At 36.6% G+C, this 13342-nt stretch overlaps 2 long non-coding RNA genes across 2 annotated transcripts in view; both read right to left on the bottom strand.

Moving 5' to 3' along the window:
• The window catches only part of LOC108444744, a 26228-nt gene extending 21480 nt beyond the window's left edge, over positions 1–4748 (bottom strand). The window contains exons 1-2 of the long non-coding RNA XR_001859404.1: positions 4666–4748; positions 1531–1626 (exon numbers count right to left, since the gene is read on the bottom strand). This is a non-coding gene — a long non-coding RNA (uncharacterized LOC108444744). The remainder of the gene's footprint in view (positions 1–1530; positions 1627–4665) is intronic.
• A 1883-nt stretch (positions 4749–6631) lies between these two features.
• Positions 6632–13342, bottom strand: part of LOC108444743 — a 10455-nt gene continuing 3744 nt past the window's right edge. The window contains exon 2 of the long non-coding RNA XR_001859403.1: positions 6632–6669. This is a non-coding gene — a long non-coding RNA (uncharacterized LOC108444743). The remainder of the gene's footprint in view (positions 6670–13342) is intronic.

The following is a 13342-nucleotide window of genomic DNA, read 5'->3' as shown; positions in this document are numbered from 1 at the left end:
GACAAAAAATAATTACAGAATTTATATTTTTTTCAAAAATTCAGTTGCATCAATACAGAGCTGATCCAGCACTATCAAGATTCTCCAGCTACTCTTTCATTTTTCTATGACTGTAGTGATTTCAAAAACATCCTGAAATGTCCATAGTGCTGTAATTTGACAGACAATATCAACTTCCTGCATCTCCTAATAATCCTTCTTCTCAGCTTAGATTCGTGAGTATTTTGTTCTTCATCTTTTAAGATCCCTCTGCAGGACACAGAGGGGTTTTTCAGCTTTTTCCTAGTCTAATACATAAAATATGCTGATTTAAAATAATGATACACTAAAACACAGCTCTAACCAGAAACACCCAAGATGGTCATGGCTGCCTTGAGGAACTGTCATACCGGCTCCCTCCGTTCCTTTTCCTCTTGCATACTGCTGCTTCTGTATTCAATATCCATTTCCACTCTTTGATTACATGTAAGCCAGATCTTGCTCTGCAGATTTGCAGTAAGACTTCAAATACCTCAGCACTTAGGAGCCAGAAGTGTTCTTCCGGCAGAATAGCACATAAATGTTAGTTTAGCATGTTCTAGACTGGGCACAAAATTCCTCCCATTCAGGTACATCTGTTTTACACTGCTTTAACTCTGCCAACTTTAGCAGAGTTCACCTTGATTTAAACTGCTGAATAAGTGAGGCACCAGGATAAATCAGGCAAAAAACCAAAAATCATATTTTATTATACATATATATATCTACAGTAATGTTAAGTGTGGTTCCTCATGTCCAGTTACAGGGACTGTTGTCACATTTCCCATAAAGAAGATCACACAAAATAATGAGATTGACTAATTTCAGTCAGCTGACAGCTAGTTAAGAGCCAGCAATAGGGACAGAGGGCTTTTCAGCACAGGGGTTTAAAGTGCTAAAGCCTGAATTTGTGTCTGCTTTTTATTGTGTAAGGCATTTTTATCACTCTCTGAAACGCATCTTACATGCAGAAAACATGTTGCATTTTATTTTCATCATTTTATTGATTCATTTTTAAGTGTCTTTTTTTTTCAAGGTTCAGGTGCATGGTGACACAATTTTGCCACAATTAGAACAGAGCCTACCAGGTGATAGGGAGAGAATGCAGATGAGTGGGGCCCCACAGGTTGATTCAGATCTAGAATTCAAATCTCAGGAGAAAAAACTGGCATGCTTTGGGCTACATCCAGCCCTAGTAAAAAAAGGGCAAATTCATTGAAAGCTTGGATGTTACAGCAGCTTTGCCAACAAAAAGGTTTCCTGAATAGTTCCAGCTACTTAAAATTTAGAATCTGACTTAAAAAGACAAGCTACAATTATGCCTGCCTGACTCCTCATTGAATATCTGGTTATATTTAAGGTATTACTCCTCAACTTCAAAGCCATTCATCAGATTAGCCTAAGCTACTATGGGTGACCTCCCAAGAGATCTCCAGTCTGCTGAGCTCTCTAGAGTCAAAGATAAAAACTGAAGTTAGGACTATGGAAGACAGAGCTTTCCTGACCACTCACCCCCAATGTGTCTCCATCCTCAAAGAGATGAGCTCTTCTGGGAATCCCAGCTTCTTCAGATCAAAGTATAAAATCCATCCCTCAACATGGTCATCCCTGAGAATAAAAGATAAAAAATCCTGATGCTGAGGAGGTGATGAGAGAGCTATGGCACTTTTTAATGTGTTTACTTTTCCAGTCTGGAATGTGCTCACGCAGTACAATGTTGGAGTGCAACAAAACAGCTCCAGCAGGCAGGGGGGTCATTAATGGCAGTCTCTCTGCTGAGAAGAGACTAAACAGAAGAGAGACGCAGAGGGATGCAGGACTGTGACTCACTGTAGTTTAACCGTAACCAAGTGACTTTGGTGGTCTCCATCGTGCACTGTGCTCAGGGTGGTCTACATAAATCAGCAGGATCAGCTTTGACTAGGAATGTTTTTCATTTGTTGCCTCTCTCAGATTAAAAGGTAAATTTTCAGATTCAGAAGATCTGATCTGATATTTTCTGAGCCATATATTTTAATTTGTGTGCCCTATACAGAGGAAACCATGGTGGTGTGTGAAATACAAAGACAAGTAATGGTTTTATTATGCTGATATTAAGCCCTGCTAGTCTAGTGCTACATGAGTTTGAGTAAAGTCACACACTTGCTATGTAATTTGTCTGTATACATTCCTCCTCTTCAAAATGGCTTTGTTTTTGTGGTGCAGGTGCAAAACAAGCGTTACCTTCAAGAACTTTTAAAGTTTCTGTATTTCTGCTACTTGCATTAGTAAAAATTTTGTAAATTTTATATAAATCCCTTAAACTGTGTATGCCTAAAAAGAGTATTTTTACCGATGACCACAGTGCATTGAAAACTACTCCTTTGATAGGTGACTATCTCAGACTGCATTGCTATTACCTCACTGAGCCTTAGACCCAAGTCTTTTCTGTAAATAGTAATTTTGTAAGAATTTACCTCTCATAGTTAGCAGTCATGAGCAGGTTTGAATTCCTACTTCATTGCTTATAGAAAAGCAGCACATCTGAGACAATCTGAGGGTCTGTTTATACTGCAGACTGCTGTACTGAAAAGGTACAGGCTCTATATTCATAAAAGATTAAATAGCCTCTAAACTTATTTAAATCAGCTTTAAAAGAACTCAGTCTAGAGTCAGTGTCTTTCCCTGGAAAGACAGCTGCTGACATCTGATCCATTTTGGCTTCTTTCTAACATAGTACTTATCAAATAGACACAAGCATGAGGTTAGATTTTTCATTCTGTTTCGGTCATCTGGGATTTTCATTCTGTATATTTGATTGCAAAGAACTGTTTTTAGTGAAGGCCTTGTAACTGCGAAATAAAAGCAATTTATTCTTGTGTCCCTGGTTAATCCAGCTGAACATCCATGGAGTTTCTCAGGAACACTCAGCTAAGCACATACCTGCATTTGTGCAGGTTCAGGCCTCCACTGTCTACATATTTGCACCATACATTTGTGCAAATATACATTAATTGTTATATCTCCTCTAAGATTTAAAGTGATTTAAAGGATTCCAGACATATAATTAAACTATACACTGAACTAAATCTTAAATTCAAGTAAGACAGCAATAATAAAATAGGGGCAATGTAATTGAAATGAGGCTGCTGATTTCAAGTGCACTATTTGGATTTTTACGGGTGTTGTAGAAATTAAAATCTGGCCTATAGTAGTATTGTTTCAGTCCTGAAAAACCTTTCCAGCTATTCTTTCTTCACATGGATAGGGCTGTAAATAAGTATTTACCCCATAAATGAATATGGTACATGAAATACTTCGCCTTTGTATTCTTGCAAAGTATGTAGTCTCATACAAGTATAGAAATGGATTAGACATTCCTCTTTGGTTAAGAGATATATCAGTGCATAAAGTCACAGTCTGGGTTCATTTAGCCTTTTCATTTGTAGTGCTCCATATTACATGAGTGCAGATCTATTTGAATCTGTTTAATATTCATGATCCTCTCACCAGTCTGAGTGAAAGAGATAAAGCTTTTGATAGCAATCTCAGCAACTTGATTAACAATGCACTAATCATCACTACCATTGACCTGATTCAGAAATGTTTTCAATTCATCCATCACTTTATAACCAAAGATGATTGCATTACCTTACCATTTTTTATTTAAATAAAACCACATGAGCTGTAAATATCTTGCCATTTTACTAAATGCACCTTGGTACCAAATTAATTTATTTTTAAAACTAAATACCAAAATGACCTATAATAACCAATTAGGGCAGGAGCATAGGGAAAACGTATCACAAGTGGTCTGCAATAAAATCAATTCACTTTGACTTCACATCAATAAATGTTAAATTGTGCCAAGGAATTAATTTTGCAATAAATTGTTATTGTTGTTATAAAATCTAACTAACACATATTACCAGGAGTAATTATCCATATATCAGAATGCATTGAATGTAGAGTGTGCACTATAATTACTCCCAAAATTGCTTATCATTCAAATGGTAATTTTAGGGATAATGTTTCTTTAACTATAACTTTATAAATTTCATTTGAAATTTATTTTTAGGGGTTTTTTTTTCTTTATTTGGTACTGCAAAGAAAACAGAAAACTGACTGTGAAAAATGCAACAGATAACAAATATGGTAATGTAGTTTAACCAGTATATCTTACTTTAATATATAATTCCCAAATTTTGCAACATTATTAGTAAAGTGAGATACCTCCTTTTGAGTGGAATTTCCTTCACAATTGCTAACTGGAATCTCCAAGCCTATTCATAGCAATAGGTAGAGTACAGCGCTCTAAAAATATTAGCATCCAAGTCTGTGTGAATACAAAACCTGTAGGGGTCATTAAATGTTTTTCTTAGATATTGAATTTTTCTCTTGTCCTAGTATTTGTGTTCAGGCTGAAGTCCACTGTCACAGCGGTTTGGTTCAAATTTGGAAACTGTAGCATCAATGACCAAACAGAAAAAAGAAAAAAAGAGTTAGAGATTCAAGCCTGTGTACTATTTAACCTGTTTTAGACCTGGGAGCATTGAAAGGCTAATCCAGAATGCAGATACTACCCTGCTTTTAATAAATCTTAAATGCTGTGATTAAATTGTGCCAATCATTAGAAGTTTGTAATTATGATAACTGTTTTCAGCTCACCTGAAGCCTTCTAATAGGGTTTGTTGTTTTTCGTTTTTTAAGTGCCTTCATATACGTGAAGTTCTGAACATCACAAGTCACAGAAGAACACACCTGGAAAGATGTCAGTGTTTTGTATAACTGTGTTATCAGGCACAAAACCAATAATATCTAGGTACAATTCCTAACAGTATCCGGTTGCTTTTTCATGGATTAGTAGAAGTTAGTGGTCTGTGGTTAGTTTTATCATCACTATCTGAACTAAAAAAAATTTGGCAATGTCTGTATATAGGGCAGGGAGTTTGAATTATTTTATTCCTAGAACTGGTCCCTGGAGTTTAGACATAGTGACAATTATAAAAGGAAGAGAATAAGGAAGCTCAGCTTGTGCTGCTGTGTGATGGAGCCCTTCATGTAACAGGAAACTCAGTCTGTGCAACTGCTATTGCTGTCTAAGAACAGTGATACAGAACAGTCCTTTACACATTCAGAATACATTAATATGGTGATTAACTTTGTTTGGTGATGAAATTTGGAGCTTCTTATGAAATAACACATTCTGTTGAATGTATTCTTTATGCTCCTTATTTTCATAACCACTTATAGCAGATCAAATAAGAAAACACAAATGCTTTCACAAAGTAGTTTAGAAAAACTTTTTAAAGACAAATGTGAAGTGGCATGAAAAATAAGGTTTGTATTCTGTGGGTGCTACTGAATTTGCAGTTTCATCAGAAAATATATGTGAGGATGACCAAATCCCTTGTTTTTCAAATGTCTGTAACACATATTGAGGATTTCCTTTATTGCCCTAGGTAAACTGCTTGTGTCTGAAAGCAGGAATCATATCATTTGCAAGAATTACCATGATCATGAACATGAAATTGCACTTTCATTTTTGGAAATGATCAACACATTGTAATAATGAAGTAGGTGATCTCTAAATTATTGTCCACACCTTGTAATTGTGAGGAAGCATTTCTGTAATGAGAAAGACATTTTAAGTCTCCTGCAACAGCATTGTGAAAAACTTCAGCACAATGGGGGACATGTGACGTCTCATACTTCCCTTTGGACACCCAGTTTAACCCCATCAAGGTAGGTTCCTGTCTAGGTCAATCCTAGTACCAGGTAGTAAGATACCAACACAGTAAGTTGTTAGGAATATTAGGTGATATTTTGAGAATTAAATACAAAGAAAAAAAGTTTAAAAGTTAAGATATCCACAAGACATATATAGTCTTTATAGCCTCTTCATGTGAATTTACTAAATGTACCTTTCAGTTCTAGTAGGTGCTTCTCATTCAATAGTTTTGTAGATTTGAAAAAGTTTCTATTCATGTTACTCTTAAAACCCTTCTGAAGTGAATAATTTTTATCCAATGTTTGATTATTTAATAGATAATCTAGATTTAATTTTGGCAAAGAAAAATATGTGTCATCTTAGCCATTTAATACAAAAATGCATAGCCTAGAGAAATTTTATTTTAAAGCTGTTTGCCTCCTTAATTGCAACAGTCTGTATATCTGTCTAGACTCCATCAAGGGCACTATTGTAGCTGGAGGCATTGGTTTGAAGAAGACTAAAGGGCTACATCTTGTCAAAGCCTCAAGTAGGAATTATTGCCTTTTTTGCCACAGTTCACAGCTGTATTATGTCACCAAATCACATCACAGTGTAATCAAAGATGAATAAAATATTTTTTTTCTTTACCTTAAACGCTTTCCCTGTCAATTACAATCAAAGGACATGATTTCAGGTCTGTCAGTTTGCTGGGTTCTCTCCTACTGATGACTCCAAAACTGTAATCTGCTAAATATAAAATGAATCAGAGAAGTCTTAGAATGATTCTGCTATTAAGAAGAAGAATGTTTTTCTCCCACAGGGGACAGGAAAATAATTGGTCTTTAAAGAAAGAAATCAAAGATGTTAAAAGATTACCTTTTTTGGTTCTTTCCTCTCCACCTTTGGCTTTTTGGCTTTTTCTTTCTGTGCTAAACCTTCAGCCATTCAGTGTTCTTCTCCTAAGAAGACAGGCATAAGTATTCTAATCAAATCTGTCCAGTTTTGTGTGCCATTAGAGTAAACATTTAACTGGCGTCTTGTTTGCTCCATCACACCTTTTCCCCTCAGTATTATTGTCGATTGGGTGCTCTGTAATGGGCAGGCTGTACGCCTGCTGCAACTCCAACTTCTAGGCAGTTTAGTGGCTTGATTACATCATTAACCATAATCAAAAACATTTCCCCAGAATGATTTTAGCTTGGTAGTAAGGACTGCTTCCTTTGATCTCAGTAGCAACATTTTACGATAGGTTGCTCCTCATTTACACTACAAATGCTGGCAAAAATGAAAGTGGTATCTTCCCTAGTAATACCAGATAAAATAAAATAACTGATTCAGCAGTCATGACAGCTGCTATCATTGATGAACAATGTCCTTTTTCTTGTAAGAAAAATGTGTAAACGCATATGAATGCATGTGTGCATGTATTATTCTGCATAGTGAAATTTTCTGATGTATATCCTTGTATTATACTTGGCAACATCTTCCTTTTCAGTATTTGAAATGTGGTATAAACCATGCCATTGGATTGCAGCTTTGCAAAATGTTTTTAGTCATAGCAAAAAATTTCATTGTACCTGCACTGCTTGCATATAGGCCAGAATTTCATTTTAATGCATGGAAGTCTTGTCAGAAGCCTCATAGCAGATGTAGTTTCCAGCATTTGTAATGATGTGTCCTTATTATAAGACTAGTGCAATAGTTAGAGTTCATGCCAGTTACCTACACTATCAAAGCATCAATTGACCAACCACTCCCCAGCTGAAAACCTACATGGCAGCTGTGCCTACTACAGGGAGATGATCCCAGTGCTATTCTAGAGCACTCACAGCAATACTCCACATGCATATAATAAAAATCGTGTTTGATCTGTAATGTCTCCAGGACCAAGCTAGAGCTGACCCCTGTGGGTGGGACAGACAGAGGATGTTCAAAGACCTTTATACTGGCAGCCCTTGATCTCTCCTGTGCTCTTCCTGTTGTATTTTACAGCTGGTATTTTACGCTGGATCTAAAGTTTACTCGGGGAAGATGGGAGGTGTTTTGTGGCCTGCACCATGTGCCAAAGGGAGAGAAACAGAAGAATTGTTTTGTGGACATTTCCAAGCTGTGCATCTTTCTTGGCTTCTGGGGATTATGTTTTATGTCCCAGCTGTTCAGACCCACATCCCTACCTTAATCCTAGCCAGTTGATCCAGGTACTGCAGGGTCACTGGACCCTCTCACCTTCCACTATCACAGCTGGACAGACAGGAGCTGGGAGCCTCTAATTCCTCTGGGTCCCAAGTCTCACTTGCCAGCAAATTGTGTAGCTGAAGAGTTTCCCCAAAACCTTATTTCTTTATTACTTTATTCCCATTTAGCAAAAGTGCTGCAATGTACAAATGTCTAACAGGCACTTATCTTCCATATGCTTTCTTGAGGAGAAGTAGAAAAGGAAAAGGAAATTAGTGCCATCTTCTTGTTGGTCAAACCAAAGATACTTGTTTGATGTTCTTCAGTTGCTGATAGTTTTGTTGCCTCTAACATAAGCATGAAAGACACAGTGGAGTATAAAAAAAACAGAATCTGCTGAAATTGTCATCATCTTATGCCATCCACAGTGACAGAATAATAGGGTTTTCTGGTGATACACTTTCAGTTTTCAGAGATGTCAACGGATAAAGGAAGGGTAGCAAAGAAGTGCCAGTGAATAACAGAAGGGTAGCTACTGGGCACTTCCTTGGCAGGTGTCCCACCAAGTTATGATGTATTTATGTGGATATTCCCTGACTTTTTAGAAAAAGAAAAACAAATACATTCTCCAGTGGCCAAGTTTAAAATGGTCACTGCCTTTAGTAGGATGATGCTCTGCACAATCTGCAGACATGCAGACAGAGGAAGCAGACTGCCTGCATCCATCAACTTAGTAAATGCCTCCAGATTAGCAGAAATATTTTGAAACAGCCAATAATTATAAAAGAGTTGCTTGCCATTGCATAATTATTTTATAAACCACATAACATACAACTGTTACTTAGTCACAGAGGCCCTCTTCACACTGTACCATATGGCTAATGGCTTCTACAGCACATCACACCATACTGAGTACTCCTTCTCATCATACCGTATTGGCTACTGGCTCAGTTTGCTGCTAATGTCTGTGTTACCCTTTCACTGCATGTTTATTTTATGAAATTGTGGCATCTGTTTTCGGAGTTTATTCTAAAATGACAATGCTATATCCCCAGCCTTAGCCTGAAAATCACCTCAGTATTAATTTCCCATGGTAGATGTAAAATTTTTTGTTGTTGTTGTCTTTTTCTTGGGTTTCTCAAATAAATTTTGACCTTTTTTGCATTTTAATTTAAAGTAAGAATTTTTTTGTTTCTTGAGTTCTGTTCCTGACTCATTTTTACTGGGTAATATTGGATCTTTTTATTCTGTGGATGAAAAACACCTTTGCCTACACTGACCAAGCTGCCAAATATTGAAATACAAGTAGTCTTCTCTTTCATTCAGCTCCCAAACACCTTCATAATCTTTACACAGCTAATATCTAATTCTAGTGTAAAAACGCAGTTGCAGGATCTACACATCAGGGCCACACACAAAGCACATTTTTCAAAGTTTCAGTGGTATCCTAGCAGCTGGAATATAATTTAAAAACAAAATAATTAAGTGGAACAATGCTGAGCTGTTTTGTAAACTTCCATAACAATACTTTGAATACATGACTAGAACTGGAATGGCCCTAGAAATTTTAATTTTGTATCATCAACAAATGTGTCTGATTCGGGCAAAATATTGATTCCATCCCGGTTACCAAGAGCAACTAAAGACAAAGAAAACTTGCATTTGTGGGCCCAGGTCCAGCAGAAGTAGTGTCTGACATTGGCCAAGTGTATGCTGTGGAACAGAGTGCTTTGCAATCACTGTCTCAGAAAAACCTTGGAATCTCTTCTGCAGCTACAAACAGCCCTTGACAACAAAAGAAGTAGCAGTCTGTTGGCCAGACAGCTGGATCAAGGGTAGCTACAAGGCTGGCAAAATTACAAATGTTTTGCACTTGCTTCTCCAAGGTGGATCACTCAGAAATGTGGTGGTGCCCATCTGTGTACAAGTGTTGTGCTGTTGGCCCTTGGTGTAACCTTCACTGTGAGACTGGGAAGTCTGGTTTTAACACCTGATCCTGCCCTTGCTCAAGTTGGTGACTTGTCTCCCAGGCAGTTCAGAAAGACAAGAAAGAGGTCTTTGAAGAACAATCCAGTTTTGGATTCCTCGGTGTCTTTTATATTATTATGAATTTTCCATTAGCATTGTCCCATGGGATGTACCAGGGCAGCCCTGCATGGCCTGGGACTGACTCCACCAGCTCTGAGCTCACCTCAGCTTCCAGCACTTGTTCCCCCACAAATGGCCTGTTCTCTCACCCGGCAGACCAGCACCATGCTAAAACCAATCTCCTCACTCCATCTGCTTACAAATAGCACAGTTACAGGGAACTAATTGACAAATTCAGGGTTTTGCTACACAGGAAAATTACTCAAACTTGTTCAAGTATTTTTGAAGGTGTCTCTGCTGCTCATGGTGCTCCTCAGGCACTTACAATAACAGATACCAAAGGAAAGAGAAGAAAGACCCAGCACACCAACTCCCTGCTGAATACTGTATGCAACTACTACAGAGCCCTAACTGCTTCTTAATATGTTTTTTAATTGGCCTGTTCTAGTTTAAGGTGTCTTGTGTTATCTTTTCCTTGTTTGGGTTTTTTTTCTAGATTTCCCACTGTGAGATTGCCTTGGTGAAGCAAAGTCAGAGCAAAACAGTCATGCACAATGTGTGTAGCCTAAACCAGATGATTTCCATGTATCAGTATACACATGGAACTGACTGCACTTCTAATTCATCATTTGGAAAAAAATAGTAATGAAAAAAAAAAAATTAAAACATTTTGGCAAGAACAACGAAGGAGAAAGTGTTTGTTAAATGCCTGATGAGAATGGAGAATTTTAGATCTGATTTCATTCAAATTTCTTGTATAACTAAGTGCAGTTTATTACTGATTAACATGACTTAGTGCTTATTAAATGGGCATGACTGCAGTTTTGCCAACTGCACTGAAACAGAAATGAGTTCCCACAGTATCCTTACACTAATGTTAGCACGACCTGAGTACTACCTGATGTGCATTTATGCAAAAACCCAACATTTTACTGCATATTTAACAGGAAACACCCACTTTATATTTTGCAGGAATTAATATACTTAAAAAGTATTTTTTCTCTATTTTTCAATTTTAACTTTTGGAAATCTTAGGAAATTATTTAATGGAATAAAAGAAACCAACATGATACCGTGAAATGGAAAAAAATAGGAAGAAAGAAACCATAGGAAAATATTAAACTTTTTATTCTAAATATTAAGCAAATAAGGGAAGAATTGAATTCATAATATATTACCCAGATAGTCTTTCTGGATCACCAGCATGTCTTTCATTAAATGAAGAGTCATAAGGAGCCAATAGGTAAACTAAGCAACACATACAATAATCAGAAAAAGGACCATCAAGTGGCAATAAGAGAGCCATATACTTTGACTATTGCCTTCATGGAAAAATATCTTTAAATCAGATCTTTTGGTCTGTAGAACCATAGAGATGTGCTTTGCTGAATTTCTTCTTGTCACACAAATTATGGAACTGTCCTGTGAAACAAAGTTTGACTTTACCTTTTGGTTTCCTTTGCATTTATGATATTTGAATTAAGGGTTATTCAAAAGTTATGCCTCATTTCCTTCCATACCTCCGTCCTTAGACTGCTGTCAAGTATTATTTATTAACTCTATTATAGTAGCACATTGAGGGCCTAATCAAGATTATGCCCCTACTGTGTTAGACTCTGTACATTATGAAATAAAAGATAATCCTTCTCCCAAATTCTTACATCAATGTAAGTGAAAGATGTTATGCTAACATCTTTCGATAGTGTAAAAAATTGAATTTTGTCAATGGATGATGGTAAGTCAGTGGCAGAGCCGAGATCAGCATAAATTCTCAACTCCAGCTCCCTGCTCCCAATCAGCAAGGATGTAACAAGAATGATGGTAAAAATTGTATGAGAGGTTTTGTTGCAAGAATTCATTTCATTAGTTTTTTTACAGCTACCTGAATTTTTCCTTTGGACTGGCATTTCTGCCTTACAGAAATAAAGTGAATACTTATTAGCAGGAAGAAGAAAACTAAAATTTCTTTATATTAGTTTAAAAGTCATTAATATGAAAGCAAGTACTTCTTCTACAGTATCTAATTGTCTTCCTTTTTCAGTATTCAAGATCCACTGTTTTTTCTCTATTGTCTCGCTTCATTTTAAACAAGATGGAAGCAAACTCCTTGGTCTCCTAGACCAGTGAGCAACAAAGATATTTACATTAAAAGAGGTGAGGTTACTGTTAACAGGGAAAAAATATCCCCTTCCATACTTACCCTCTAGTTTTTAAGAGATACAGCATCAACGAAATAGCAGACAAATAGCTGAATCTGTTACTATCATGACAAGCTATTTTAACAATACGTATTTTAGGGGAACTGTATTTGGTGCTTAGCATATTAATTGAGCTGTACCTCTCACTGAATTCCTTGATCCTAGCTCCCTATAAAATAATAAAAATTAATACAGAAAGGTAGTTCTTCACAATAGGAGTAGATTTTATGTTGATGTTCTTCTTTTACTACAGAATGAAAAGGTTTAATTCCTGAAATAAAACATCTAAGTTGCCACACTGTACTGCAAATAGCCAAGTCATGAACAGCAGCAAGCAGAACTGGGATGATCACTTAAAAATATTTCCAAATGTAGACACAGACAACGACAAAGAACTACTTTCACAAAAATGATTCCTGTTAAATAATTCTTGAAGTACCTAAACTTAGTCAAGAACTTGGAGGTGAAATCAGATAAATCCTACTGTCTACAGCTAGGTCTAGGCATCTGCATTTAACAAGAACCTCAATACCTTTTACAGATGAATTGTAGCTGAGATATATGCAGGCTGAAGAGCTCTTCAGAGTCTGTTCCAATGAAAATATTGTCTAAGTACATAAGCATTAGAGCTGAACAAATAATTCTCGATGAATAATTTATCTGATTGATTTCCCCTTTTTATTCTCTCCCTCTTCAGAGGCTATGCACGGACAGAACAAAAAGTATATTGAATTTATTCATTATTTGAAATTATTCACAATCTTGTTCAGTGAATAATTCTAGGCCTGCAAATCCTTTGAACTGTGGACTTTGAGTAGCTAATTTGCAGCTCACACCATAAAGTGTGTAATAATGAACTAACTAGCTAGCCAAGCACAGTTTTTAATTGCAAGAGTCTGACATCTGAATGAGTCCTGTTTGAAATTCAGTCCAGTAGGTATACAAATGCTCAAGCTAAAAAGTCATATTTCACAGGCATTTTTGCTACTTCAGTGCAAGTGTTCCAAAGATGGGTTTGAATAATTCGGATACGAGGCTGCCCATTCACACAGTTCTGACAGTGCCCCCTCTTCTAATGAACCTTAGCAATAAATAGATCAACATATTCATGAGCAGAAACATTCCACTTAGTATAAAAGCATATATCAATAAGACTAATAAGACTGTTCAT

The sequence above is a fragment of the Corvus brachyrhynchos genome, unplaced genomic scaffold (assembly GCF_000691975.1).
Source record: "Corvus brachyrhynchos isolate BGI_N302 unplaced genomic scaffold, ASM69197v1 scaffold221, whole genome shotgun sequence".
NCBI classification, from domain to species: domain Eukaryota; kingdom Metazoa; phylum Chordata; class Aves; order Passeriformes; family Corvidae; genus Corvus; species Corvus brachyrhynchos.
The sequence above is the reverse complement of the archived record's forward strand: the minus strand, read 5'-3'. Positions and strand labels throughout refer to the sequence as shown.